Source organism: Podarcis muralis, chromosome 2 (assembly GCF_964188315.1).
Source record: "Podarcis muralis chromosome 2, rPodMur119.hap1.1, whole genome shotgun sequence".
In the NCBI taxonomy this organism is placed as follows: domain Eukaryota; kingdom Metazoa; phylum Chordata; class Lepidosauria; order Squamata; family Lacertidae; genus Podarcis; species Podarcis muralis.
In genome coordinates, this window is record NC_135656.1 from 125545598 (window position 1) to 125571608 (window position 26011).

A 26011-nucleotide genomic window follows, 5' to 3' on the forward strand; every position below is an offset into this window, starting at 1 on the left:
TCCATCCAGGCCTCTCTCGCCCCCATTAACCCTTCTCCCCCCAAAGGGGACCCACCAAGCCAGGATGGCGGCGCCCCAGGGATTCCTGCCAGCGGGAAGGCGGAACTGGGGCCTGGGTTCAAGTCCCAGCCCTGGGGGGGGCCTCCCATTTCCTTCCCGGGGGGGGCGGCTGAGCATCTCCTCTCCCCCCTCCCCTGCTTGCTCTGCTATTCCCAAAGGGCTGGGGGTCTCCAAGGAGGCGCCCCCTCGGGGGGAGGGGCTCCTTTCTCCCCCCAGCGCCTAAACCAGCCCCTCCCCCGCTCGCCGGATCCCCAGATCCGCCCCAGATTTCACCCCCCGCCCCAAATCCTGCCCCCCTTCCCAGCTGCCCTGTTTGCAGATTCAGGGGGAGGAAAAGCGCCTCTTTCTCCCCCCCCCCCAATATATAGATATATTTCGCACCTCTTTCCCCTCCTCCTCCTCCGCAGAGCTGCTCCTCTTCCGGGAAGGTGGATCAGGCCCCTCCCCTCCCCCTCCAAACCTCCCTGCCTCTCTAGGAAGCGGAGCTCACTGACCCGGGGGGGGGGGAGGAATGAGTGGCCCCTCCCTCCCCGAAGACACCAATTCTCCTCCTCCCAAAGCAGCTCCGTTTTCCTGATTCTCTCCTGAGAAGGTCCCGGGTTCGATCCCCGGAGGCGGCAGGGAAGGAGACGCACCCCCACCTCCGAAAAAGCCCTCCGGGGCAGGAAGGTGATATTCCCCCCCTTTTAATCCCTTGCCGGGAGAGGGGGGGGTCCGGTCAGTCTCACCCCCATTTCCCGACGGGGAGAGGCAGGGCCGGGGCGCAGGGGGTCCCCGTTACAGCAGCCCTGCAAAGTAGACCGGAGTCTCTTCCCCTGCCAAACAGCTCTTGCTGGCAGTGGCGTAGCGTGGGTTGTCAGCACCCGGGGCAAGGCAAGTAATTTGCGCCCCCTAACCCGTGCATTTTAGCACTCGAGGGCGAGCGCGCCCTCGGATTTTTCCGGTAACACTTGACTTTATAGAATCATAGAATCGTAGAGTCGGAAGGGACCCGATGGTCATCTAGTCCAACCCCCTATGATGATGATGATACATTTTATTTATACCCCGCCCTCCCCAGCCACAGCCGGGCTCAGGGCGGCTAACACCGGTAAAATTACAATAGAAACATAATGGGGGGAGGGACCAATTTAAAATACAGGTTAAAATGCAATTTGAAAAGCAGCCTCATTTTAAAAGTAGCCCACAAATCAAAACTGTAAGGGGAGGGAAGACATAAGGGTCCCACTGAGTCCAAACCAAAGGCCAGGTGGAACAGCTCTGTCTTGCAGGCCCTGAGGAAAGATGCAGTACCACGCAGCTGTCCCGTGCGGGGGTCGAACCTGCAACCTTGATATCCCTATTTCCATAGGGTTCGGGTTTCCGAGTGGCTAGGGAAACCAAGCTGGATGGGGAGGGGAGGCCACAAACATGAGTCTGACCAAACTGCGGGAAGCAGTGGAAGACAGGAGTGCCTGGCGTGCTCTGGTCCAGGGGGTCAGAAAGAGTCAGACACGACTAAATGACTAAACAACAACAACAACAACAATAATAATAATAATGTATGAAGTTACATTGAAAGACCTCCATTGGCTCCCTGTACGTTTCTGAGCACAATTCAAAGTGTTGGTGTTGACCTTTAAAGCCCTAAACGGCCTCGGCCCAGTAGACCTGAAGGAGCGTCTCCACCCCCATCGTTCTACCCGGACACTGAGGTCCAGCACCGAGGGCCTTCTGGCGGTTCCCTCCCTGCGAGAAGCCAAGTTACAGGGAACCAGGCAGAGGGCCTTCTCGGTGGTGGCACCTGCCCTGTGGAACGCCCTCCCAGCTGATGTCAAAGAGAAGAACAACTACCAGACTTTTAGAAGACATCCGAAGGCAGCCCTGTTTAGGGAAGCTTTTAATGTTTGACGTATTAATATTTTTTTGGAAGCCGCCCAGAGTGGCTGGGGAAGCCCAGCCAGATGGGCAGGGTATAAATAATTTATTTTTATTTTTATTAGACACCCCCCAAGCCAAGGAGATAAGTAACTCTACAACTTCAGAAGTCATCTGAAGGGAAGTTTTTTTAAAATGTTTCATGCTTTATTATATTTTTATCCAAGGTGACTGGGGCAGCCCAGTCAGATTAGAAGGGTATAAATAATAAAATTATTACTATTATTATTATTATGGAATAGGGCATCTCAATTTTCTTTGATGAAATGTTGCAAGGTATTCCGATTAATGCTTTTTATAGGATATTGGACACGGTGCGAGTTTATGGCTGCCAAGTACTGGCCTGAAAGGAAGCGCAGCCGGTGTCAGGGAACTGCTGGAGGATGGAGCTTCCAAGTGTTAGAATGCAAAACGCGGACAGGTTCAGGCGCGCAAGAAGGTGGGGGAAAGGGGAGCCCGGGTGGCTCAGTTTAAGAGCACGGCGCTGATAAGGCCAAGGTTGCAGGTTCGATCCCTTGTAGGGGGGCAGCGGCGTATGTGGGAAAATGATTGCTTGTACATAAGAGCATGAGCAGAGTTCTTATTATTGCAGAGTGATTTTACAGCACGAGATATTGCTTGGAGCATGATGAGCGCGTGAATACCTCATGCTAGACTAATGATTGGCTCACGTAGCATAACACTCTCTTTGTCTGTGGGCAAAAGCAAGGTTACATTCCTTTGATTTGTTACTTTTGAGTACCAGGCAGAACAAGCGCAGTGCTGGAGGAGGGAGGATGATTTTCTTTTTACTGCACACAATAAACATTGCACGGCTGAAGCCAAAGCTTTTTCTTCAAGTCATCTTGGTGTGAGACTGATTTCTTACTGATCTTCTTACTGATGTCGAGCTGGTTTCTCGACATTTGGTGCCCCCGTGTGACTACCTTCGGACTCCACGTTGTTTCTCATCGTTCAGCGCTCACCACGCGTCTTTCATCCGCTATGGATCCCGGTGAGTGCTCCCTTGGTACCCCGTGTATGTGATTCTGGATTACGTTACGGACTTATCAGCACTTATCTCGCCCGGCAAGGGCTGCAGACGCGTCGTTCATCCACCTAGTGGATCCCTGGTGAGTGCTCCCAACCCCCCCCCTTTCTTTTGCCATTATGGGGCAGTCTCTCTCTCCACCACAGAAAAAGTTTTTTGAAGACCTTAAATTTCTCTTGGCCAACAACAGCCTCATTGTCTCAGATGCTGATGTCGTGTCTCTTATAGAAGCATTGGATATTCACTGTCCCTGGTTTCCTCAGAATGGGAATTATCATTTAAAAGACTGGGAAAAAATAGGACAATTTTTCCAAAACCACCCTCAGATTGATGTCAAAGTTTTGCATGCCTGCTGTAAGGTTTATAAGGCTATCTCAAGCCTAACTCCTACAAATCTCCTCCTGGCCGCTGCTTCATCTCCTTTGCCCCCCCTCCCAATCCTCATGCTGCCTTCAGAAGCACCGTCTTATCAGCCTCCTAAACAGGCAGACATTTTTTCTCCTTCGGCTCCTGTCGTCCCTCCTCTGCATTCTTCGCTTCCTGCGCCTCCCGTTACTACTCCTCTCCAAGAATCTTCGCATTCAGCACCCCCCGCTCTTCCACCTCCTCCGCCCAAGGCACCTGGCACCGCTTCTACCATTCCTCTCCAAGAAGAGACTCTTTGTACCACTGCTCCGTTGCTGCCTTTTGATTCTGATACTCCAAATCTCTTTCCTGTGATTGCTCCTGCCCCCCCGGGGGGAGGCCCAGCCAGGCACGAACAGTTTGATTTGAGATTCATAAAGGAACTGTATTCTTCTGTCAAGGACAATGGCCCTACACCCCCAGCCCCCATTATGCTGAACCAAACTGATGTTCTTGATGGGCTGACGAGAGGAGGCAATTTTCTTCCTATTGCCCAACAGTTGGCCCTTGATCCTATGTATTGGGCAGCCACCACCGCTGCCGCTCAGGAGGCCCTGTCCGCCGTGCCTGATGAAAAAAATGAGCGCAATGGCCGGTGGGGAAGCATCAGACAGGGCCCTACAGAGCCCTATGGACAATTTGTCGATCGCTTGTATAATACCCTCAAGTGGCAAGTTCAGGACCTGGCAGCACAAAAAGCGATTGTTTGCCAGCTTGCGTTTGACCATGCGTTTGAGGACTGTAAGCAAGCACTACGCCCTTTGATGACAACTCCCAATATAGCCATTGGGGATGTGCTTAAAGCCTGCCAGTCAGTGGACACTGAGACACATAAAGCTTGCCTGCTAGCCACAGCTTTGTCTTCCACCGTGTCCCAGACTCCTGCAAAGGATAAAACCTGCTTTGGATGTGGCAAAGTGGACTATTTTCGTGCGCAGTGCAGATCTACCGCACAGCAATGTCACTCCAGCACAAAGTGCCCCATCTTTGATACAGGCCAGGACTTGTCAATTTTATGAAGCACATCTTAGATCACATATTGGTCACTCTGGTTATTTGGCAACAGGAATTTTACGCCTGCTGAACTTCATTTCTGGAAGGAAGAAATATTGCAGCGTCCTTTAGTGTCATACAGGTTGCTTCCAGATCCACAGTGGAAGGGTCCAACTTCTTCGATTTCTTGCGTTCGACTTTGGCGCTCTTCTGTTGCCTCGTCTTCGCCCAAGGAGACACCAGCACCTTGAAACCGTATTTTACGCTGTCTGCCAGTGATGACCTCTCACCTGACCTCAACCCGCATTGCAGTTGGAGACATCGCCATATTGATGTGCCCTGGATAACGTCACCTTCCACAGCTGTTCCAGTGTTTCCTGGCACGTTGAAAGGCCATCTTCAACCCTATCGCGTTGGCCCCCCTTCCCACTGGGAAGCCACCGTTTCTACCACTTATCGTTACAGTTTTGCCGCCTCTTGTTTGGGAAATGAGCCTGGCTTTGAAGGATGCCCTCCCCGGACCGGCATCGCTTGGATTTTACCCCACAGATCTCTTCTTCTTTTCTCCTCCCTCAGGATTCCTGCCCTATGATGTCTTCCCCTGAGCATGTACAGAAAGCTGTCTTGAAACTATTGTGGACTCTTGGCAAGGGAGGGGGTGAAGGGATTTCAGTGTGTTCCAGTTGTTTCATTCTTGTGCTTTGGCATGGTTCCCGGACAGAAAGCAAGTTGCAATATGGTTCTTTAACAGGACCTGCAAAGACAATGGGCTCTGTTCTCGACCTTGTTGCAATCTTTTTAGTTACAGCAAGCGGAATATGCTTCGCTAGTGCCTTTTTAGCTGCTGAGAAAAATGATTTTAAAAAGTTTTGAGAAGTTTTGAGCTTTTTTTGGTGATGGTATTCTAGTATTCCAGTAAATGCTTCATTTAAGATTAGCAATAATATAAAGGACAATCGTATAAGTTTATCGCCTGTGTTTTGTTGCTTGCAGAAACAGTGTCTTATTGTTTTCGTTTTAATCATAATAGCAATAACTTTTTAGGTCATTATCCATATTGTAATTGGACATATGAGTATTTTAATGGATCTTCTTTTTTTTTAATGTTACAACTATGAGTGGTAGGCCAAAAGTTTCAGTTAATAATGTCACAACCTACATGACTTATGACCAACAGGCTGCGTGTAGAGATTTTATGTTTGGTTCAACTGGATGAGAAAGAGCAGTAAATCTACATATTTGCTTCAATCTGATTTATGGTTATTCTGTGGCAAATTGGACCGAAGCTTTGTTTTTAATTCTATCATCTTTGTTTTAAAAATAATTAACAAAAAACAAACAAACAAACAAAAAACAACAAAAAAAGTCAGAAATGAGAGAAGTTGCTTTATAAACTTTTTATGCTTTAAATGTAATCCTTGCCTCTAAAGGTGGAATTTATGCCTTAATTCATTCTCATTGTTGTATGTATATAACTGATCAATCAACCAATATTTCTGCTATTATTGATTATATGGAACAAATGATAGCCCATAATCCTTTGAATCCACCTGAAGGTTTTGATCCATGGGACTGGTTATTTTCTTGGTTACCTAATGGATTATGGTTAAGAAATTTATTATTGATTGTAATTGCATGTATTGTTGGTTTTATTATGTATTCAATGCTTGCTTTCTTTGATTTCCCAATGTACTGCGTGGTGGTACCACCCACGGCCCACCACAGGGGTTACAAGGGGAATTTATGTTGCAAAATATAAACGCTTAGGTAATGACATATATGATTCTGATTAAGATTCCCTCTTATAATATAAACAAGAAAAGAGGGCATGTGGGAAAATGATTGCTTGTACATAAGAGCATGAGCAGAGTTCTTATTATTGCAGAGTGATTTTACAGCACGAGATATTGCTTGGAGCATGATGAGCGCGTGAATACCTCATGCTAGACTAATGATTGGCTCACGTAGCATAACACTCTCTTTGTCTGTGGGCAAAAGCAAGGTTACATTCCTTTGATTTGTTACTTTTGAGTACCAGGCAGAACAAGCGCAGTGCTGGAGGAGGGAGGATGATTTTCTTTTTACTGCACACAATAAACATTGCACGGCTGAAGCCAAAGCTTTTTCTTCAAGTCATCTTGGTGTGAGACTGATTTCTTCCTGATCTTCTTACTGATGTCGAGCTGGTTTCTCGACAGGCGTATTACTGCATTGCAGCGGGTGGGACTAGATGACCCTCGGCTCCCTTCCAGCTCGACAGATTCTATGAAAGCGCATGGAGCGTGGAAGTTGCATTGCAAGTAGTACGTGTTGGGAAACTGCCAGGGAGATATTGTCCATCATGGCCCCAAGCCGTGTGCCGGACGTCCATCGATCTCCCGGAGACAGGCAGATCCAGCAGTTAGCGACACGAAGCCTTAGAAATAGATTGCCACATTCCAGGCTTGTGTACACTGTTTATCAGCAGAAACACAGCCAAAAGCTCGCACCGCAGAAGAGCATAATTTACAGACTTTATTTAGCGTTGAACAGAACAAAGGAAAACATGACCGTTCTGTTCTGAGTCTCCGGCCAACTGAAATCGAAAGGAACATCAGAACATAAACATCCTGTGAACAGGACATGCGCAGACTCTGTGACTCTCAAAGCCTGCTCCCTTTTAAGGTGGAACGGAAATATCCTAACATCCTCCCCCTTTCCGTGTAACCTGTTGTACCTGTGGTTCACTCAATTGCAACCTTTGTACATAAACCTTATGTTGTTCTCTGTTAACAACCTTAGACAACAGATCAGCAGGAATTTCATTTCCTGCCATGTAGGACACCTGAATTAGTCCTTTCTGAATACACTCTCTTGCACGATGTAGCTTAATCTGCAAGTACTTGGTTCTCTGCTTGCAACTCTCCGAGTTCAGCAAAGCCAAACACGATCTATTGTCTTGATACACTTGTACAGGACATTTCACAGAAACCCCGATGTCCTTAAACAGTTGCATCAACCATTCACAATCCATGAGTGAAAATGACAGAGCATTGAGTTCTGCTTCACAGGAACTTAGGCTCACTGTTGTCTGCTTTTTGCACAACCAGTCAAACAGGCAGTGGTTGTACATGTAGCACACACCAGAAGTGCTTGTACCATCCGTGGTGTCACTTCCAAAACTTGCATCAGCAAAGATTTCAAGACCTCCAGTCTTCTGACTGGTGAACCTCAGCCTGTAGTGCATAGTCCCTTTCAAATAGCGGGCTATGCACTTCAGAGCTTTCCAATCCTGAACCGTAGGATTGTTGGCATGTCTGCTAAGCAGATTACAGCTTACAGCTATGTCAGGTCTTGAACATCTGGCAATGAAATTCAACTTGCCTAGAATGCATCTGTATAGCGTTGTGTCAGAAAACGCTTCAGCAGTACTGTCTACCTGGTAACCTGTCACCATCGGTGTGTCTGCTGGGTTTGCATCAACCAAATTCAACCTGGTTAACACATCAGCAATTTTCTGTGTTTGGTGTACCAGAAAATTACCTGCTTGGTCCCTCTCCACCTGCAGAGAAAGATAGTTGGATACCTCACCAAGATCCTTCATGTCAAAGTGCTCCTTCAGTTGAGTTAGAGTGCTTTGGTAAAAAGCCTGATTCTTCCAAAACATCAGAAGATCATCAACAAAACATAAACAATACAGTTTGTTTTGCCCCTCCTCCTTGACAAACACACATGGATCAGCTTTGCCCTGGTGAAAACCTAGAGAAAGCAATGTCTCAGTGAGTTTTGTGTTCCAACACCTGGCACTCTGCTTGAGACCATACAAGGATTTCCGCAGTTTACAGACCATTCCCTTCTGTATTTCCATCCCATCAGGTGGAAGCATGAACAGCTCCTTCCCCAAAATCCCGTACAAAAAAGCTGTATTAATGTCGTGGTGGGAAACATGCAGTTTCTCCTCCGCAGCAATCTTGAGCATCAGCCGAATGCTCTCATATTTGACTGTGGGTGAGTAGGTCTCGTGGTAATCCTGTCCTGGTACCTGTGAAAAACCTCTGGCAACCAATCTGGCTTTGTGTCTGACTACCTTGCCATTCTGGTCTGTCTTGGCCTTGAAGACCCATTTGCTGCCAACCAGTCTCATTCCTGGGACTACCGGTACCAGTTCCCAAGTTTGGTTCCTGTTCAAGGAATCAACTTCAGCCTTCATGGCATTAAGCCAAGGCTCAGCATCTTTAGAGGTTAACTCCTGAACCTCTTTGAAGCTTGAAGGTTCCCACACCTTCTCTGAGCTACTAAGAACAGCAGTTGCTGTCTTAGCAAACTCATCAGCATACCTCTTTGGAGGTCTGCCTTTGGTCGCCCTTTCAGACCTACGTACTAGACGCAAGTCTTCTGGACTCATCTCCTCTTTCTTAGGAGAAAAGTGACCAATGGTGAACAGTGGTTCCTCCAGTTCATTGACAGACACATCAGATGGTCTGACTGAGGCCTTTGCGCTCTGGTAGTCTGCTGTGTCATCACTGTCACTGACACTAGCAGCAGCACCGCCCACTGAACTGGAATCCGAACTCTGATCATCATCATCATCCTCATCCTCATCATCCTCAGCAGCTTCCTCAGCTTTAGCTGCTTGCTTGACATCACCTTCATCCTCCTCTGGGTAACTCTGGAAAATTCCCACATTTTCCCTCCACTTAGGATTGTACTCAACACTCCTTGTGAACTTAATGGACTTAGAGTTAGTCATCCATACCCTGTATGCACCTTTTTCGTACCCCATGAACAAACCATGTGCCCCACGCTTCCCAAGCTTGTTGGTTTGTGGGGAGTGTACCCACATGTCAGAACCAAAAATTTTCATGTGTTTGGTGTTGGGTTTCTTGCCAAACATCTTCTCATAGGGGGTACAACCAATGGGTGATGACAATCTGCGATTAAAACTGTAAACCAAATTCCCCAAAGCTTCCCCCCAAAACTTATCAGGGAGATTGGCATCATGCAACAAGGTTTTGATTCCTTGCAGCAATGTTTGATTTGCTCTCTCCGCAAGCCCATTCATCCATGGCGATCTGGGGGTTGACATGTCATGCTGGATTCCCTTCTCAGTCAGGAAAGCTTCAAACTGCTGAGAAGTGAACTCCCCGCCTCGATCGGAAAACAGACAGGCAATACGTTTGCCGTGCACATTCTCCAACCAAGCACAGAATGCCTTAAACTTCGGAAACGCTTGCTGTCAGAGCTGCTCCCAGATCCTAGCTCACAGAGGATCACGCTAGCCAGCGTTCACTTTATAAAAGTCTTTATTGAGTTACAGTTTCCATTTCCTTTTTTTTTTTTTTTTAAATATTTTATTAAGGATTTTCTTGTTTTACAGAAGTGTAGTGCCTCATATATATTTTTCCCCATGTAACATTTTTACAAATCCGTTTCATTTGTTGAGGCATTAGGGGGAGAAGAAAATAAAAATAAAAATAAAAAAAAGGAGAGAAAAGAGAAAGGGGGGTGGAGAGAGGGAAGATGGATAAGGGTGGGATTGGGTGGCGGTGTTTCTATTATGTTTAATGTGTGTAGAGTTTGGTGTCAGCGTGCTTGTGTTGTTCACTTGTGTTCCTTTGGTGGTGAGAGAGGTTGGGGTTGGCCTAGGGTGTGATTGTTTGCTTGTGATTGGCTGTGGTGATCTTTGTTTTCGTGTGTGAGTGAGGTGGGTGGGTGTTTTGGATCAGGTTAGCCATATTGATTTGTATGCTGTTGGTGGATTATTGTCATTGTCCTGTTGGGCTGTGTGTGTGATAAAGGGGAGCCATACCGGGGTGAAGGCATCTTCTTCTGTTTGTCCCCGTGTCAGTTTCAGTTTATTAGTTAATTTTTCTAGTAGGGCTGTTTCCCATACTATTTGATACCATTGGTCCATGCTTACTCCTGACAGGTCTCTCCAGTGTCTGGTTATGGTGTTTCTGGCTGCTGAGAGCAGGTGGGTTATGAGTTCTTTGTGGTGTAAATGGGCATTGTTGTCTTGGAAGATGTTTAGTAGGGCCAATTCTGGGGTGGTGTCTATTACTTGCTTAGTTATTTTACAAATTTCTTGTATGGCTGTTGTCCAGAATAGTTGGATTTTGGGACACTCCCACCACATGTGGAAGTATGTGCCTGTGGAGGTGCACCCTCTCCAGCATTTTGGTGAGGTTCCTGGGTGTATTAGCGCTAGTTTCCTTGGTGTTAGGTACCACCTGTAGGTGAGTTTCAGTGTGAGTTCTTTTCTTTTCGTTGATATGGATTTAAAGGGGGGTTTAGACCACATTCTGGTCCATTGAGTGGGGTTTATCTCATAGCCTATGTCATTCTCCCATTGATTTTTGATTGCGTCTAGGGGATTTGCGAGATTTTGGAGTAGTATTTTGTATATTGCGGATACCATCCCTTTACCGTTTCCCTTTGTTGTTAGGAGGAGGTTTTCGAAGGTTGTCAGGGGCCTAGTTGCTGCTGATTTTACTGTTGGGTTGTTTAAGAGGGCATGTAGTTGGTGTTGTGTTAACCAGGGCATTTGGGTGTCTTCTAGTTTGTCTTGTATTTCTTGTGTTGACAAGGGTTTGTTATTTTTATAAAAGTCTATTAGGCGATACAAGCCTTTGGTTCGCCAGGTTTTTATCTTGAGGTTTTGTGCTGCATGGTGGAATAATGGGTGGTACGCCAGGGGTATTAGTGGGGATGGGGTTGGGGATAGTTTGCCTATTTGTGTTTTCCATGCTTTGAGCATGGTCTGTGTGTACCTGTTAAGTGTTGTGGGAATTTTCTTTAGTTTGTTTGGGAGGAGTGGGTATGTTGTGGTGCAGGTGTTTTCAATTGTGTCCTTCTCTAGGTGTACCCATTGTTTTGTCTCATCTTCTAGTATATATGGGATTATATGGCGTATTTGGTTGGCGTTGTAATATGCTTCTATGTTGGGGATTCCCCATCCTCCTTCTGAGGTGGGGAGGTGCAGGTATTTGGGGCTTATTCTTGGTTTTTTATGTGAGAAGATGAAAGAGTGTAGTTTTCTCTGCCAACTGTGAAGTTGGGTTGAGGGGATCCAGATTGGGAGGGTTTGGAATAGGTAGGTTAGTTTTGGGAGTGTGATCATTTTGATCATGGCTATTTTGTCTGAGAGAGTGAGGTTCATGTTATTCCATCTCTTTAGGTCTTTGTTAATTTGTCGCCACAGGGGCTTGTAGTTGTGGAGGTATAATTTATTGAGGTTTCTGGTTATTTGTACCCCTAGGTATCTGAACTTGGTGTGGCAAAGTTTTATTTTGGTGACCTTCGTGAGTTCTTTTTGGGTGTGAGGAGGGGTGTTGAAGCACATAGCTTCTGACTTTGTGAAATTTACCTGTAGGCCCGACACCATTGCAAATGCGTTGAGTTCTCTGATTAGGGAGGTTGCTGTGCTTATGGGGTCTGGTGTTGTGACCATTAGGTCATCTGCAAAGAGCCCTAATTTATAGGTCCTGCCTTTTATTTCCACTCCCTTGATGTCTGTGGCTGCTCGGATGCGGATTGCTAGGGGTTCCAGAGCCAGGATAAATAAGAAGGGAGACAGTGGGCATCCTTGTTTCGTGCCTCTTTGGATAGCTATAGTGTTAGAATCCATATTGTTAATTCTGCATTTTGCTGAGGCTTGGGAGTATATTTGTTTGAGGATTTGTAGGAAGTTGGGGCCAAATTTCATGTTAGTTAGTACTGCTAATATGTATTTCCACTCCAAGCAATCAAAGGCTTTGAGTATGTCTAGGGACATAATTGTCAATGGGAGTTTGGTTGCCTTGCTGTGTTCGATCAGGTTCAGTAGTTTCCTGATGGGGTCTGTTATATTGCGGCCAGGGACAAAGCCAGTCTGGTCTGGGGCTATTAACTTGTGTAGGAAGATTTTTAGGCGGTTGGCCAAGATTGATGTGAATATCTTGTAGTCTTGGTTTATTAATGAGATTGGGCGGTATGATTCTACTTTGAGGCTGTCTTTTAGTGGTTTTGGGATGGAGACTATTTTGGAGTGGGTCCAGGTTTTGGGGATGGGGCCTCCTTTTATGATGTCGTTGAATAGGCGGGTCATGTAGGGCATCAAGGGTTCTTTGAATTTCTTATAGAATTCTGCTGTGAAGCCGTCTGGGCCTGGGGCTTTGTGTGGTTTCAAGTTTTTGAGGACCGCATCTATTTCCTCTGGGGTGATAGGGCTGTCCATGAATTCCCGCTCCTCATCAGTTAGGGTAGGCATGGTCAGTCCTGCTAGAAATTTTTTGATTTCCCTCTCTGGTGGGTTATGGGAGGTGTATAGGTTGGAGTAAAATTCTGCAAATTCTGAAATTATTTCTTTGGGGGAGAATGTTATGTTGCCGTCTTTTTTGGTGATGCAGTGTATTCTTGTTTTGAGTGCTTTTTTCCTACATCTATTTGCTAGTATTCTGGAGTTTTTCCCTCCATATTCATAGAAACGTTGTTTAGAGTATAGAATGTTGATCATTGTTTTGTTGATTTCTAGGGAGTCTAGTTCTCTCCTTTTCTGTTCTATAAGTTTGAGGAGTTTTTTAGATCCTGTTTGTTTGTAGCGTGATGAGAGGGCTGTGATGTCTTGTTCTATTTTGCTAATTTTTGAGGAGGTTTGTTTTTTAAGGAATGTTTTCTCTTTTATGCAAGCTCCTCTGGTGACCGCTTTCATTGCGTCCCATAGGAGGGGGGTTGTTGTATTGTTTACATCGTTTTCTTTGAAGTAGTTTTGGAGGGTTTTTGTGAGACTCTCTCTAATTTGTTTGTTTGTAGTTAGGATGGGACTGAAGGACCAGGATGGGGTGGTTTGTGTTCCTTCTCCTATTTTAACAGTGACTTCTACTGGGGCGTGATCTGTGATTTTAATGTTACCTATGTTTGTTGATTCTACTGAGGGAATCAGACCCTGTGTGAGTAGAATGCTGTCCAGTCTGGACACTGTATCATGGCGTCCCGATTGGAATGTATGGCTGATGTCTCCCGGGTTTTGCTCACCCCAAATGTCATAGAGACCCCTGTTTTTTAGCATTTTTAGTAACTTGTAAGAGTTCCTGGTTGTTGGGGGTTTCCTTCGGAGGAAGGTTGCCCATGGGGTTGTGGGGTGGATATCTTTCAGGGATATACCTTTCATATTTAGATTGAGGTCCCCTCCTAGGATTGCTTCCCCTTCAGAGAAGGAGAGGAATTTGTTTAGTGTTTTCTGGAAGAATTCTAGTTGTTTCGTGTTTGGGGCATATATGGAGCCGATTGTCAGTTTGATTTTGCCATCTAGTGTCCCTTTAGCGAAAATGAATCTGCCTTTTTTGTCCTTGAGGACTGTTGTGGCAGTGAAGTTCAGGTCCCTACTGAGTATTATGGCTACACCACGGGCTTTCCCTGAGCCTTGTGCGACCCACTGTTGACTAAAGCGGGGGTCGCTCAGGAGTTTGCTGCCTTTGGGTGGATTGTGTATTTCTTGTAGGAAGGTGATGTGTGGTTTCATGGTGTTTATGTATGAGGTGATGCGTTTTCTTTTGATGGGGTTTCCCAGCCCCCTCACGTTTAATGTAATTGCTTTTAGGTTAGCCATTTTGTTTATCTATTATGTGGGGCGATTCCATGCCAACCCGTTCGGGTTGTCTTGTGTCTCTCTCTTCGTGTTGTTTAAAGAACCAGTGGGGTTGCGCTGACCTAGGGTGTGGTGGATGGGGGGCTAGTAGGATTAGAGTGAGATTTGGGTTAAAGAGTAGGGGGTAAGTTGTAGGGAGTTTCCTATATGTAGTCATATAGGTGTTTGTTTGGGGTATTTTGGGCCATCTGGCATTTAGCCAGTTGGTCCTAGGTCTCAGCTGGTGTGGAAGGCCGTGTTCAAGGACAGGCCGTCCCCCCTGTTGTCTGCGATAGGGGGTGATCAGCGAGACAGTGTGAAGTGACTTTGTAACGTCGCTGTCAGGTATAAGGTTTGTAAGCAGTGTTGCCAGTATTATGAGCAACATTGTTGGTGTGTTGGGGTGGGGATGTGGGTGCTGGTACGCTCTGGTGCCACCATAGTGCTGGTTGGGTATCAGATTTTAGCCTGATTGTGGGTTGTGTTATTAAGGTTGGAGTTGTTTTTCCTTAGTATGGAGTATGGGGGTGTTGAAAGTGTGGGTGATGGGGAATGTGGTTGAGGTCGTATGGACTGGTGTTGGGGTGGGGATTTCTGTGGGGGTGCGGGGCTGGGGGGGGTGTTGATGGTGTTAACTAAATCTATGTTTTGGGGGGGGAGGGGAAAAAAAAAAAGGGGGGGGAATCACCAGTCCTTCAGTTTGTGGTTTTTTCCTGGTTGCTTCTTTCAGCCGGGGTTGTTGTTGTTGTAGGGTTGTCCATCTGCGATGAGTTGGTTTGGTTGATCTTGGTCTGGTTTCTTGTGTCGTATGGCCGGCGGGACGGTTCTGAGCATGATGCTTGCCTGTATTGGTTTGCGTTGTTGCGCCGCTTCTGTTGTATCTTTTTCTTCTGTACCATTGTCCAGTTGTTTGCTGTTGTTTCCTCGTGGTTGGGGCTGTCGCTTGGTGGGTTTGTCGGTTTCCATTCCGGCGGGAGGTCGAGTTCAAGGTTCTTTAGTAGTTGCAGGGCCTCGGGTATGTTGGTAGCCATGTGTTGTGTTGTGTTGGTTGTTACAATGAGGCGGAAGGGGAAGCCCCATCGGTATTTGATCCCTGCTTGTTGGAGACGCTGGGTGCATGGGCGCAGGCTTTTCCTCCGGTTTAGGGTATCCTGCGATAGGTCCTGTAAGGCCAGAATGGGGGTTTCTCCATATCGAAGGTTGCTTGAGTTTCTGAGTTGGTGCCATATTTCTTCCTTCTTTCGGTAGCGTGTGAAACATACAATGATGTCTCTTGGGGGGGCGCTGGGTTTTGGCATAGGTTTTAGGGCTCTGTGAGCCCTCTCCAAGTCCTCTGCCTCAAGTTTCAGGCTTGGGATTGTGTTTTTCAGCCAGCGTATAATTAGGTCCGCTGGGCTTTTCTCCTCTGTTTTTTCAGGAAAGTTGCGGAAGCGGATGTTACAACGTCTATTGCGGTCTTCAAGGTCGGCTTGCTTAATTTTCATCTCGTTGTGTTCTGCTTCCATTTGGTTTACCAGTTCGTCCAGTTTCTTGTTCACACGTGCGTTCTCCTCCCGGTATTGTTCTATTATTCTTTCTTGCATTTGGTTCTTGTTCTCTAGAGCTTCCACTTTGGAGGTTAGATTGTTGATTAGTACCTGCATGGGAGCCATTGTGGCCTTCAGTGCTTCTTCTAATCGTGCTTCCATTTCCCTCAGATCTCGTTTCGTTATTGGGTGGTCATCATCTTGAAGGGGAGCTACCATCTTAGCATTGTTTGCCATCTCCCTGGTTGGTGTCATCTCGGTCTCCCTGATGGTTTTGGTTTGAGGTTGGCTTGGCGTCCTCTTGGGGTTGGGCGTGTGATGGTTAGGAGTTGTGGCAGTGGTGATTCCTGGGTATTGTTGGGTTGCTGAGCTGATCAGGCTTTGTTGGCTGGTGGCTTTTACAGAGCGTTTCGATTAGGTGGTCATTTGTGTCACTTCTAGCCTGTGTTTTAAGAACTTCTCTAGGGCTTCTGTAGATGCCTCAGCGGTGCCGCCGAGGCGGGGGGGGGGGCAGGTAAGCAGAGATGGGTAGACTAATGGACAGACAGTTCATATAAAGGGAAGGGGGTTAGCAGGTAGAGATGCAAGAGATTAGAGGGTATATGTTTAATTTACCTCCATTTTTAATTACTTTCCCACAAGCAAAAAATAACAATAACCAGGGGGAAATATTATTCTTAAGAAAAACAAATCAAACAAAACCATGCAGTTATTTTTTGTTCTCCAAATGGGTATATGGAGGAAATTTTTGTTTTAAAAGAGAGTGGTGGTCGTAGCTGGGGGCGAAAGATTCCCCCCTCAGGAGCAGGCGAACAAGAGCTTTAAAAAGAGAAAGAAAAGAAGAATAATTGTATGGCTCTGCTCTGTCTTTTAAAAAATAATAATAATATGTCCCCCCAACCACCGCCACCACTCTCCGTCTGCAGAAAAGCAACCAAAAATGTACGGGTAAAAGATAAAAATGAGAATTAAAGGTAAAAAAAAAAAAAAAAAGGGGGGGGGTGTCTTTAAATAGAGCTTTTTATTTTTTTTTATTTTTTTTAATGAGTAAAGTATAGGTAAAAGAGGGTAGGTAAAAGAGAGTGGAAAGTCTGGGGCGGAGTGGCAGTCCCAGGAAATGGCCTGTGATGGTTCAGGGCTGTTTTCTGGGTACTGCCATTTTAAATCTTAAGAGGGGGGTTTGAGGTGGAAATAAAATGAGGTTTAAATTGAGGATGTGTGTGTGGAAAAGTGTGTCTTTAAATAGTGAGTAGAAAAGATAGAAATAAAAGTAAAGATTCAAATAAAGGGTGGCTGCAGCAGCAGTGGCCCCTCTTTTAAAAAGAAAAGTGGTAAAAGTAGGTATATGGGGGGGGAGGGATAAGAAAGATGTATATATATATATTCTTTAAAGGGAGGGAGGGAGGGGGAGGAAGGGGTTAAAAAAAGGGGGGTGTTAAAAAAAAAAAAAAAGGGGGGGGGGAAGGTTGTTTTTTCTTTTCTGTGGTCTCCTTTGTTATGCAGCTTCTCTGTGTTCTCCTTGCCGCTGGAGCTCCCGGTAGGGCTCAGCCACGTGCGTTTTTTTCCCCCTTCCTCTCCGAAGCCTATTTTGCCTTCACCGTGCTCACCTACCTCTCCTCTGCTTTCCCGTCGGCAGAGATGGGGGCAGCAACGGTAAATTTGGGGCTCCTTTTTCTTTCTTTCTTCTTCTTCCTCTCTCCCTTTCTTTCTCCCTCTTTGCGTTAGTTCCACTGTCCTCCGGGTTTTGGAGCTCCTCTTGGCTGTTGGGGGGGGGGTCGGGTGCCTTTCCGGCTCAATCAAGGTCGTGGGGGGGTGTTTTGGCTCCTTTGATAGATGCCCGGGCACCCCCAATTCCTCTCCGTTGGCAGTGCTGGCAGCAGCAGTTCTGGGGGGTCCGGGAATCGGTCACCAGAGCCTTTTACTCTGGCTGGCTTCAGGAGCTCTTTTCTTCTGCTGCTGCCGCCATGCTGCCTCGCCGGAAGTCCTACAGTTTCCATTTCCAAGCTGCTGCGTGCAGCTCTACGTCTTATGGCTAGACCGGCGAAGCTCCGTCTGAGTCTCCGCCCCTTGTACACCAACTTAATATCCTCGCCTTACTCCACCTTTTCCGCCTGACCGTCCTTCTCTGGGTCCCTCTGCCCCCCGTGGTCTCTTCCTTCCTGGACTCCTCTGACGCTGACCCCCCGGACCCTCCTGTCTCCTTGCGTCGGGCTTTAGGACCTGGTTCCCTTTCCGGGCTGCTTACTGCGCCGCCTTCCTGTGCATTTGAACTTGGCGCGCGCGCCCAACCTTCCACTTTCCGCTTGACCATTTCTTCGCTCCCCGATGGAGGTGTGGTCACTCCTGACTCATGCCCTCCTCCCTGCTGCGAGCTGCCAGGGCTCGATCCCTGACGCCCTTCCTCTCCACTGCGCTCTGCTGGGGACGCTGGCCCCGATTTCCAACTGCTGCCCTCTGAACCCCCGCTGGTCCCTTCCTCCTGGGGTGTCCCCCTAGGCTCCCCCTTTGCTCTGGCCACTGGCGCTCCTTTCTGTGAATCTTCTGATTCACTGGAAAGACTCGGAGATCTCGGGTCGTCGTCATCACTCATCCTTTCTTCGGACTCCTCCCCCTCGCTCTCTGTTTCCTCCCTTGCCCTCGCCTCTGCTCCTGAACCCCTGACACTTGCGATTTCTGTTCGAGCAAAAACACATGAATGTACCTAGAAAAAGAATCAATCAGAACCATGAAGAACCTTGCTCCCCCTAAAGAGGGCGTAAGTGGCCCAACCAGGTCCACATGCACTAGCTGGTAGGGTTTGGAAGCCTGCCTGCTAGACTCCTTGCCTTTTGGAGCAACCTTCACCTTGTTCTCTGCACAAGATACACATTTCATGTGAAATTTACAGGGTTTGATGTTCAAACCTTCAACCACCTCTGGCATCTTGGCCAGTGCCTTCCAAGAGAGGTGACAAAACCTTCGATGCGCATCGTGAATGCAACCTGCATGAAGAACTTTGTTAGTTTGTGCAACACAACAAGAATCAGCATTAGATACAACAGCAGTGCCCTCATAAGTTATATGGAACAAACCATCCATAAACTTTGCATGCAAATAGTCCTCTTTGCCTTTACTGATGATACAGACGCTCCTCTTGAAGGAAATCTGAAAACCACGCCCAGTAAGCTGCGGGACGCTAAGCAAGTTGCTAGCAGCTTCCGGAACATAAAGTACACCGCTGATGGTTGTGTGCAAACTTGCAAGTTTCACAGTCCCTTCTCCTGCAATTTGCAACGTCCTTCCATCAGCCAGGTGGATCTCACCTTCCTGAGGCTTGAAGGAGATAAAGAGGTGCCGATCCTTCGAGATGTGGCGGGTACAGCCTGAATCAACAACAAAGCTGCCTTTGGCTGTTGGAGCAGTCTTTACAGCAAGCAAACCCTTGTTTTCCACTGGCTTGGGCTTTTGCAGCTTGCCCCCTGCTGCTCCTGGCCATCAGACGTGCCTTTAGCCTTTGGTGAAGCTGTGCCAGCAAACATAGCCTTGTCTTCCACTGGCGTGGGCTTTTGCAGCTTGCCCCCCTGCTTCTGGTCAGCAGACGTGCCTTTAGCCTTTGGTGAAGCTGTGCCAGCAAACATCGCTTTGTTTTCCACTGGCGTGGGCTTTTGCAGCTTGCCCCCCTGCTTCTGGTCAGCAGACGTGCCTTTAGCCTTTGGTGAAGCTGTGCCAGTAAACAACGCTTTGTTTTTCCCTGGCGCGGGCTCTTCACCCTCCCTCTGCTTCTGGCCATCTGCAGACGCCTGTTTACCTTTGCCTTTCCGGCCTCTGCAAAGGCGATGACCTTGGTTCTCACGAGAATCAGAGCTCTCAGCTGCCGACTCCTTGGCTCCCTCTGGAGGCTGGAATGCTGCCTGGGATGACGTGACGGTCAGCTCCCCCTGCAGCTTGCAACCGGTGCCCTCAGCATCCCTGCATTCACTCGCATTCTGGGAAACAGCCAGGACCTCCGATGCAGTCAAACTCTGGGCTGGGATGACTGACATGTGAGCTTTCATCAAAGCATTCCACATCCCACGTGCAGTGGTGTTGCCAGCCAGCGTCTTAATTTCCTCAAGAGATACGGATAAGACTATTACGTCTATCGCCTTCGAATCATCGGCTTTCCATCTCTCTGTCAGAGGAACTGGGGGGACCTCACTCACGGTATGCCACACCCTAAACTGACGCAACAAGCTCTCACACCACTTTGCCCAGGTTTCATAATTCTGCCCATGTAACTTAAGGCATTCAGCATCTCCAGAAGCTTGGAAAAACTCCATTCCAGCTTTTTATTTGAGCCGTGAGCCTTTTATGCCTTCAAAGACTCCTTTATCTTGGCAGCTCATTAATCACGAACTCTTTGGCTCGGCTCCCAGGCCAATTAAGCCTTGCCGGAGATCAAAGACTCCTTGCGAGGTAAACAGAAAAGCCAAAAGCCTCCCTCTTTTCTTTCGCTTTTCCCACCGTACCTCTCAAACGCAGTCTGTTGCAGCATTTACTCTCCTGTAGGTGCTGTGAATCTGGGCCCGAAACCTTGTTGTTGGGAAACTGCCAGGGAGATATTGTCCATCATGGCCCCAAGCCGGAGACAGGCAGATCCAGCAGTTAGCGACACGAAGCCTTAGAAATAGATTGCCACATTCCAGGCTTGTGTACACTGTTTATCAGCAGAAACACAGCCAAAAGCTCGCACCGCAGAAGAGCATAATTTACAGACTTTATTTAGCGTTGAACAGAACAAAGGAAAACATGACCGTTCTGTTCTGAGTCTCCGGCCAACTGAAATCGAAAGGAACATCAGAACATAAACATCCTGTGAACAGGACATGCGCAGACTCTGTGACTCTCAAAGCCTGCTCCCTTTTAAGGTGGAACGGAAATATCCTAACAGTACGCAGGGGGGCGCGCAAGGGTTGCAGAGAGAGAGAGAGAGGGAGGGAGGGGGGAACTGGCCCTCCGCTGGACAACTGACCCGGCCGGGCTCTGTTTCCCAGGGAAGCAGGAAGTTGCAATCCAAAGTTGCAAAAGCGCCCTGCTCCTTCTTCCGCAGAGGGAAACGCAGCGAGGAGGCGACGAGGTGAGGCTTTTGTGAGGTAGGGAGAGGAAAGACAGGGGAGGGAACCCAAGGAGGATTTGCACGAGAGGGAATGAAGGGGAAACGCGTCTCCCACGCGGAGCACTTTTCCCCGGGAAATGCACGGGGTGGGGTCGTGGCTGATCCGTGCTGCGGGCTCGCGTCGTGCGGCCCAAAGTGCTGCAGGATCGCCAATGCAAAACCCCCTTTTAAAACCTCCCCCTCCCCCAGCTCTGGAAAAAAAGGGGAAGGGGATGGCGTCAGCGTCGGGGTGCAGAGGCTGCCCGTGCCCAGCCAGGCGGCGGCGGCGGCGTCAGTGCTGCTGCAGCGGCTGCTCCTCCTGCGAGCAGTGAGTGGAGTGCAGCCACAGCGGCGGCGGGGGGGCGCGCGCGCGCTAGGGCGCAAGGCTGGCAGTGGCGGCGGGGAGCCCAGCGGAGGAAGGAACTTGTCCCTTCCCTCTGGACTCGCGCCCCCCGCAGATGTTGCGCCCGGTGCGGCTGGCACCCCTGGCACCCCCCACGCTACGCCACTGCTTGCTGGCAAAGGTTTCGTCAGAATCGCCTTTCTTGCAACTTGAAGCCCTTGGTTCGAGTCCTACCTGATACGGACCGGGGGGGTGCCTCCTCCCCCCCTTTTCCTTTGGAACGTCCGAGGCGATGACCTCGAGGGTGCCCACCGTACACTCACCCTCAGCCCCCTCACCGTTGCATAAGCACCACACTTTTCCCAGACCCCTTTTTTTCTCTTTCTTCCACGAGCGAAATAAGCCCAAATACATGTATATATTCCCCTATCTCTTCCTATGCCTATTTGCGCTCCATACGTAGAACGAGTAGACCGGGTGTTCCTGTATCCCCGCTTATTCCTATGGCCGCGCTTTAGCCAATCACAGCCATGCATTCGCCCTGCAGAAGCTAGCTCAGAGAGCTACTGCACGCCTCATTTCACTCCTGACAAGCTGCTGACGGCCCCCCACTGCGAGAACAATGGATCTGAAACCAGGGACCTCGTAAAACTGTCAAATCTTGCTACAATCTTGTTATAATGTATCCATTCTTGTTACAATGTATCCATTCTGTTTCCGCTTTTGATCGACAATACAGAATGGGTTGGAGAGCATTGAAACCTTTGAAAATTGATATAAAATCAACCGTAACTCCGATTTCTTCGCTCCTGGTGTCATTCAACTCAGTTCCCTTTGGACTCCATGATGCTACCCCTACTTCCATAATCCCCGAAACGGCAGGTCACGTACACAGGAACTTCTTAACCCTGTCAGATCGTTTCGCCTAACCCTTCCTCCGGGCAATATTAGGTGGCAGACGATGCATATCTCTGGTCCATTGTCTTGCCACCACCGGTACTCAATAAATGTTTATCTATGTATATCTCTCGCTCTGCATGTTCCCCCCTCCCTTATCTCAAATGTTAATTAATGTAACCCCACCTTTCTTTAATATATTCGTCAGGTCCACATGCCCCTATGACCTTCAAAGGAAGCTTCCTCTTGGCTGCCTCAATGCTCAGAGGTGGCTCCTGCCTCCAGGCAGCTTGTGGATTTGTAGAAAGTTGACCCTTAAGTCTGGGACCTGCCAAACGCACACTATAGACATCCACAGGGTTTCTCCCCTAAGTGTGTTATCTTGGGGATAATGTGATACGAGCTTCCAGTGAAGCATTTAACACACACTTAGGCCACCTCCCCATTGCATCGAGGTCTCTCTGGCACTGCCCACTCTCTGCTCTGCCACATTCCCTCCTCATGCAAGATTTGCAGCTAGGAGGCCAGTCCTTCCTGGTTATGCCGCTAAACAGATCTGCGCCCCCCCCCCCGAGATAATGTTTTATATGAACACTTCCCTCTTCACATAGCTAAGAATGAGGTGTTCTGACACAAGTTATTTGTAAAATATAAACAATAGCACTTCCAGTCTGGAGCTGCCATGGCAAACAGCAGATCCCATGATAGTGGACATGCAGATAATTAAGGAGGATTGGAGAGTTATTATCCTTGGAAGCCCCCCCAAGCCCCCCCCCCCCGGGTCGAGGGGGTGAGTTCTCACTCGCAGATCGTCCAATACCTGTCACTTGCTTCTAAGATGCGGGGCAGGGGACGCTGAGTGCATGGCACTGCACTTATCGGTAACTCTCCAACGTAGTCACCATGAGCGGCGGTTCCTCTGTTTTTTAAGATAGATATGAATTTGGACTTTAAAAACAGACATGCTCTGGAAGAAGGAGACAAGATAACCTGCTGATTGAAGGTCTCGATCTGGAGAGGACTATCGTCGTAACCGGATTGGAAGGTGGGTGAAGGGAAGCCTTTGTTGGAAAACGCTCTGGGCTACCTGCAGCCCCCCCCCCCCGGATCTCCGAGCGTCCTCCGGTGAGCATAGCTCTGGAAAAGGCAACCCCTTCTTCGCCAGGGCACTCCAGCGACATAAACCAACTTGATTGATGCACACTAGCCTTCTGGCTTAACTCAGCAAAAGAAAGAAGCATCGTCGTTCTAAACTACTATTTATTTACATAATATTTACATACATATGCATAATGGCATCCGTTCTCATCAGCTCCAAGAACAAAACAGAACGACATAAAAGTGACAGCAGTTTCACAGTCTCACACCGGAAGGGAGATAAGACAGTCTTCCTTTCTCACGCTCCACTCAGACAGGCGTGTGAAATATATCCAGTATATATATATATATATATATATATATATATATATATATATCCATTATACCACCCCCATAGTTCTGCCTGGACGCTGAGGTCCAGCGCCGAGGGCCTCCTGGCGGTTCCCTCATTGCGAGAAGCAAAGCTACAGGGAACCAGGCAGAGGGCCTTCTCGGTAGTAGCGCCCGCCCTGTGGAACGCCCTTCCAGCAGATGTCAAAGCGATAAACAACTACCTGACATTCAGAAGACATCTTCAGGGAAGTTTTTAATGTGTGATATTTTATTGTATTTTTGGTTTCTATGGAAGCCGCCCAGAGTGGCTGGGGAGGCCCAGCCAGATGGGTGGGGTATAAATAATAAATTATTATTATTATTATTATTATTATTATTATTATTATATCAAACATAAAATCAGCACTGGGGAGCATGAAATCCTAACAGCCTTTGTTCTTTCTCTATACATACACTACATTGTTTTATGATGTGGCAACCCTTCACTCAATAAAGAAAAATAATTCCTAATGGAATATAATTATTAATGGATGGTAATTAGTAATGGAAAGCTGGAAGTCAGTCCAGAGCAAGGCAAAATGCCAATGAAACATGGCAGAGTCAATTGTGCAGCAAGAATCAAGTTATCGGAGTGGGAGGGGGAAGACTGGAAATAATGGATAGAAAGTTACAAGATATAAACCCCTCTGGCAATTTGAAAGATATGGAATAGCTAAATACGAACCAAGTGGCTACGTCAGTGGCTGCTAAGATTAAGGAGCAACATTGGAACTGAACTATTTGAATTAAAAAAGAATGGAAGCAGGAGAAGGAAGCATCTCCCCAAGACCACAACATGGGAAGTCATCCAAAAATGCTTAATTTGGAATAGAATAATTGGCTTTTTAAATTGTATTATGATTTGGTATTTTATTGATGTGGCTTATATTGGATTATTATTAATAAAAAATACATTGGGTATACAATATTCAATAATATACATATTCAATAATATTCAATAATAACATGTTCAACTCAATCATATGTACAATTCTCTATACCTTAACACTCCTCCCTCCACAAGGTTTATTTAACTTTTAACATTTTAATTGCCCCAAATTGTTCAAACCTACCCAAATAATTCAGTATCTTCTCAAACCAATCCTCCTCTTTCTCACTGACCTTAAGCCCTTTCAGTCTATTTATAAGATGCTTTTTGTCCTTTTGTGTCTTTGTTGTTCCATCAATGGGAGTTATGATGCTGTTCCTAGAATACTAATCCCACCAACCCTGCTCCCAAACTACCACCACAACTCCTAACAGCAACATTTCCAACTCTCTCCACCAAGACCCAAAAATCAGCTGGCTCTCAGCCCATCATCACTCACCCCAGCACTCCAGATTCTCCCCCCTCCCTAACATTATATTATATCTTCTATTATACTTGTGAGACGACCTTCATTTCTTTAAAGACCTGTCTATACAATTTTATATACAAATACCAGAACTTCACATACACTCCATGCATTCAAGACTGATTTCCCATTATCTGAGTTTATTGATGGGAAGGTAAGGGTGAACTCTGAGAGAAATGTGTCAAACACTCCATACATCTAAATGGTCTCTCCCTGTGAGAGTCTGTAGATGTGAAGGAATGGGTTTCCCAAACCCAAAAACTGACTGTGCGGGCAGTTTGCACCAAAATCCCTATTTTTCCTTAGCTAAAAACCATTAACTTGAGCTCTGAGCTCAATGTGTAAACAAAAGCCCAGTTGCATAAACAAGTGCTCAGAGCCCTCTCCTTTATCAGTTGTGACGGCAACTTTGGCCTTCAGTGTACCAGTAGTAGAACAGAACAGAGAGAAGACACCTCTGTGCTTTATCCTACATCCTGGACACACACACAAACCCAAGTCCGGGAACAAACGCCAAAGCGTATTCCTGGAGATGATTACCTCTTCCTCCAAGATAAGAGTAAGAAAAGGAAGATCCTTTTATGGTCAGAAGTACAGGAAGGAATTCCCTTTTATGGTTAAGAATACCAGAGCAAGAACATATGTGATGACAACCTGGGTACATAGGCTGACGTGGTTGGGTTTACATGGGAAGGAGGGAGAGGGTGCCTGGAGGATATATATACTGCATGAAACTTGTTATTTCTTTGGACTTGCTGTGGACTTGATCACGCAAGTGCCTTCTGCTATCCGGAGAGCAGAATAAACTCTTTCTTCTTTGAACCAACCTCGGTGTCATTCGACTTCCTTCCTCCTGTCCCGGAGCAACGCAGACCCTATCAGTGAACTCCAATAAGGCTACAGATGTTTCGTAAGCATCCCATTCTAACTGATGCACCGCTCTGGGACTTCCAGGTTGTCGCATCGGAGTTCGGTCGCCTGCCATGATTTTATGAAACTCAAGATAAAGTAAAGTAAAGGTACCCCTGCCCGTACGGGCCAGTCTTGACAGACTCTAGGGTTGTGCGCCCATCTCACTCAAGAGGCCAAGGGCCAGCGCTGTCCGCAGACACTTCCGGGTCACATGGCCAGCGTGACAAAGCTGCATCTGGCGAGCCAGCGCAGCACACGGAAACGCCGTTTACCTTCCCGCCAGTAAGCGGTCCCTATTTATCTACTTGCACCCGGGGGTGCTTTCGAACTGCTAGGTTGGCAGGTGCTGGGACCGAGCAACGGGAGCGCACCCCGCCGCGGTTATTCGAACCGCCGATCTTTCGATC

At 47.5% G+C, this 26011-nt stretch overlaps 1 protein-coding gene and 1 long non-coding RNA gene across 2 annotated transcripts in view; one reads left to right on the forward strand and one right to left on the reverse strand.

The window, feature by feature from the left end:
- The window catches only part of LOC144326624 (uncharacterized), a 297359-nt gene that overhangs the window by 241585 nt on the left and 29763 nt on the right, over positions 1-26011 (reverse strand). The window lies entirely within an intron of this gene.
- LOC144326696 (uncharacterized) lies at positions 2514-6541 on the forward strand. Its single transcript, XR_013391674.1, has 2 exons — positions 2514-3089; positions 3236-6541. It is a non-coding gene; the product is annotated as an uncharacterized LOC144326696 (long non-coding RNA).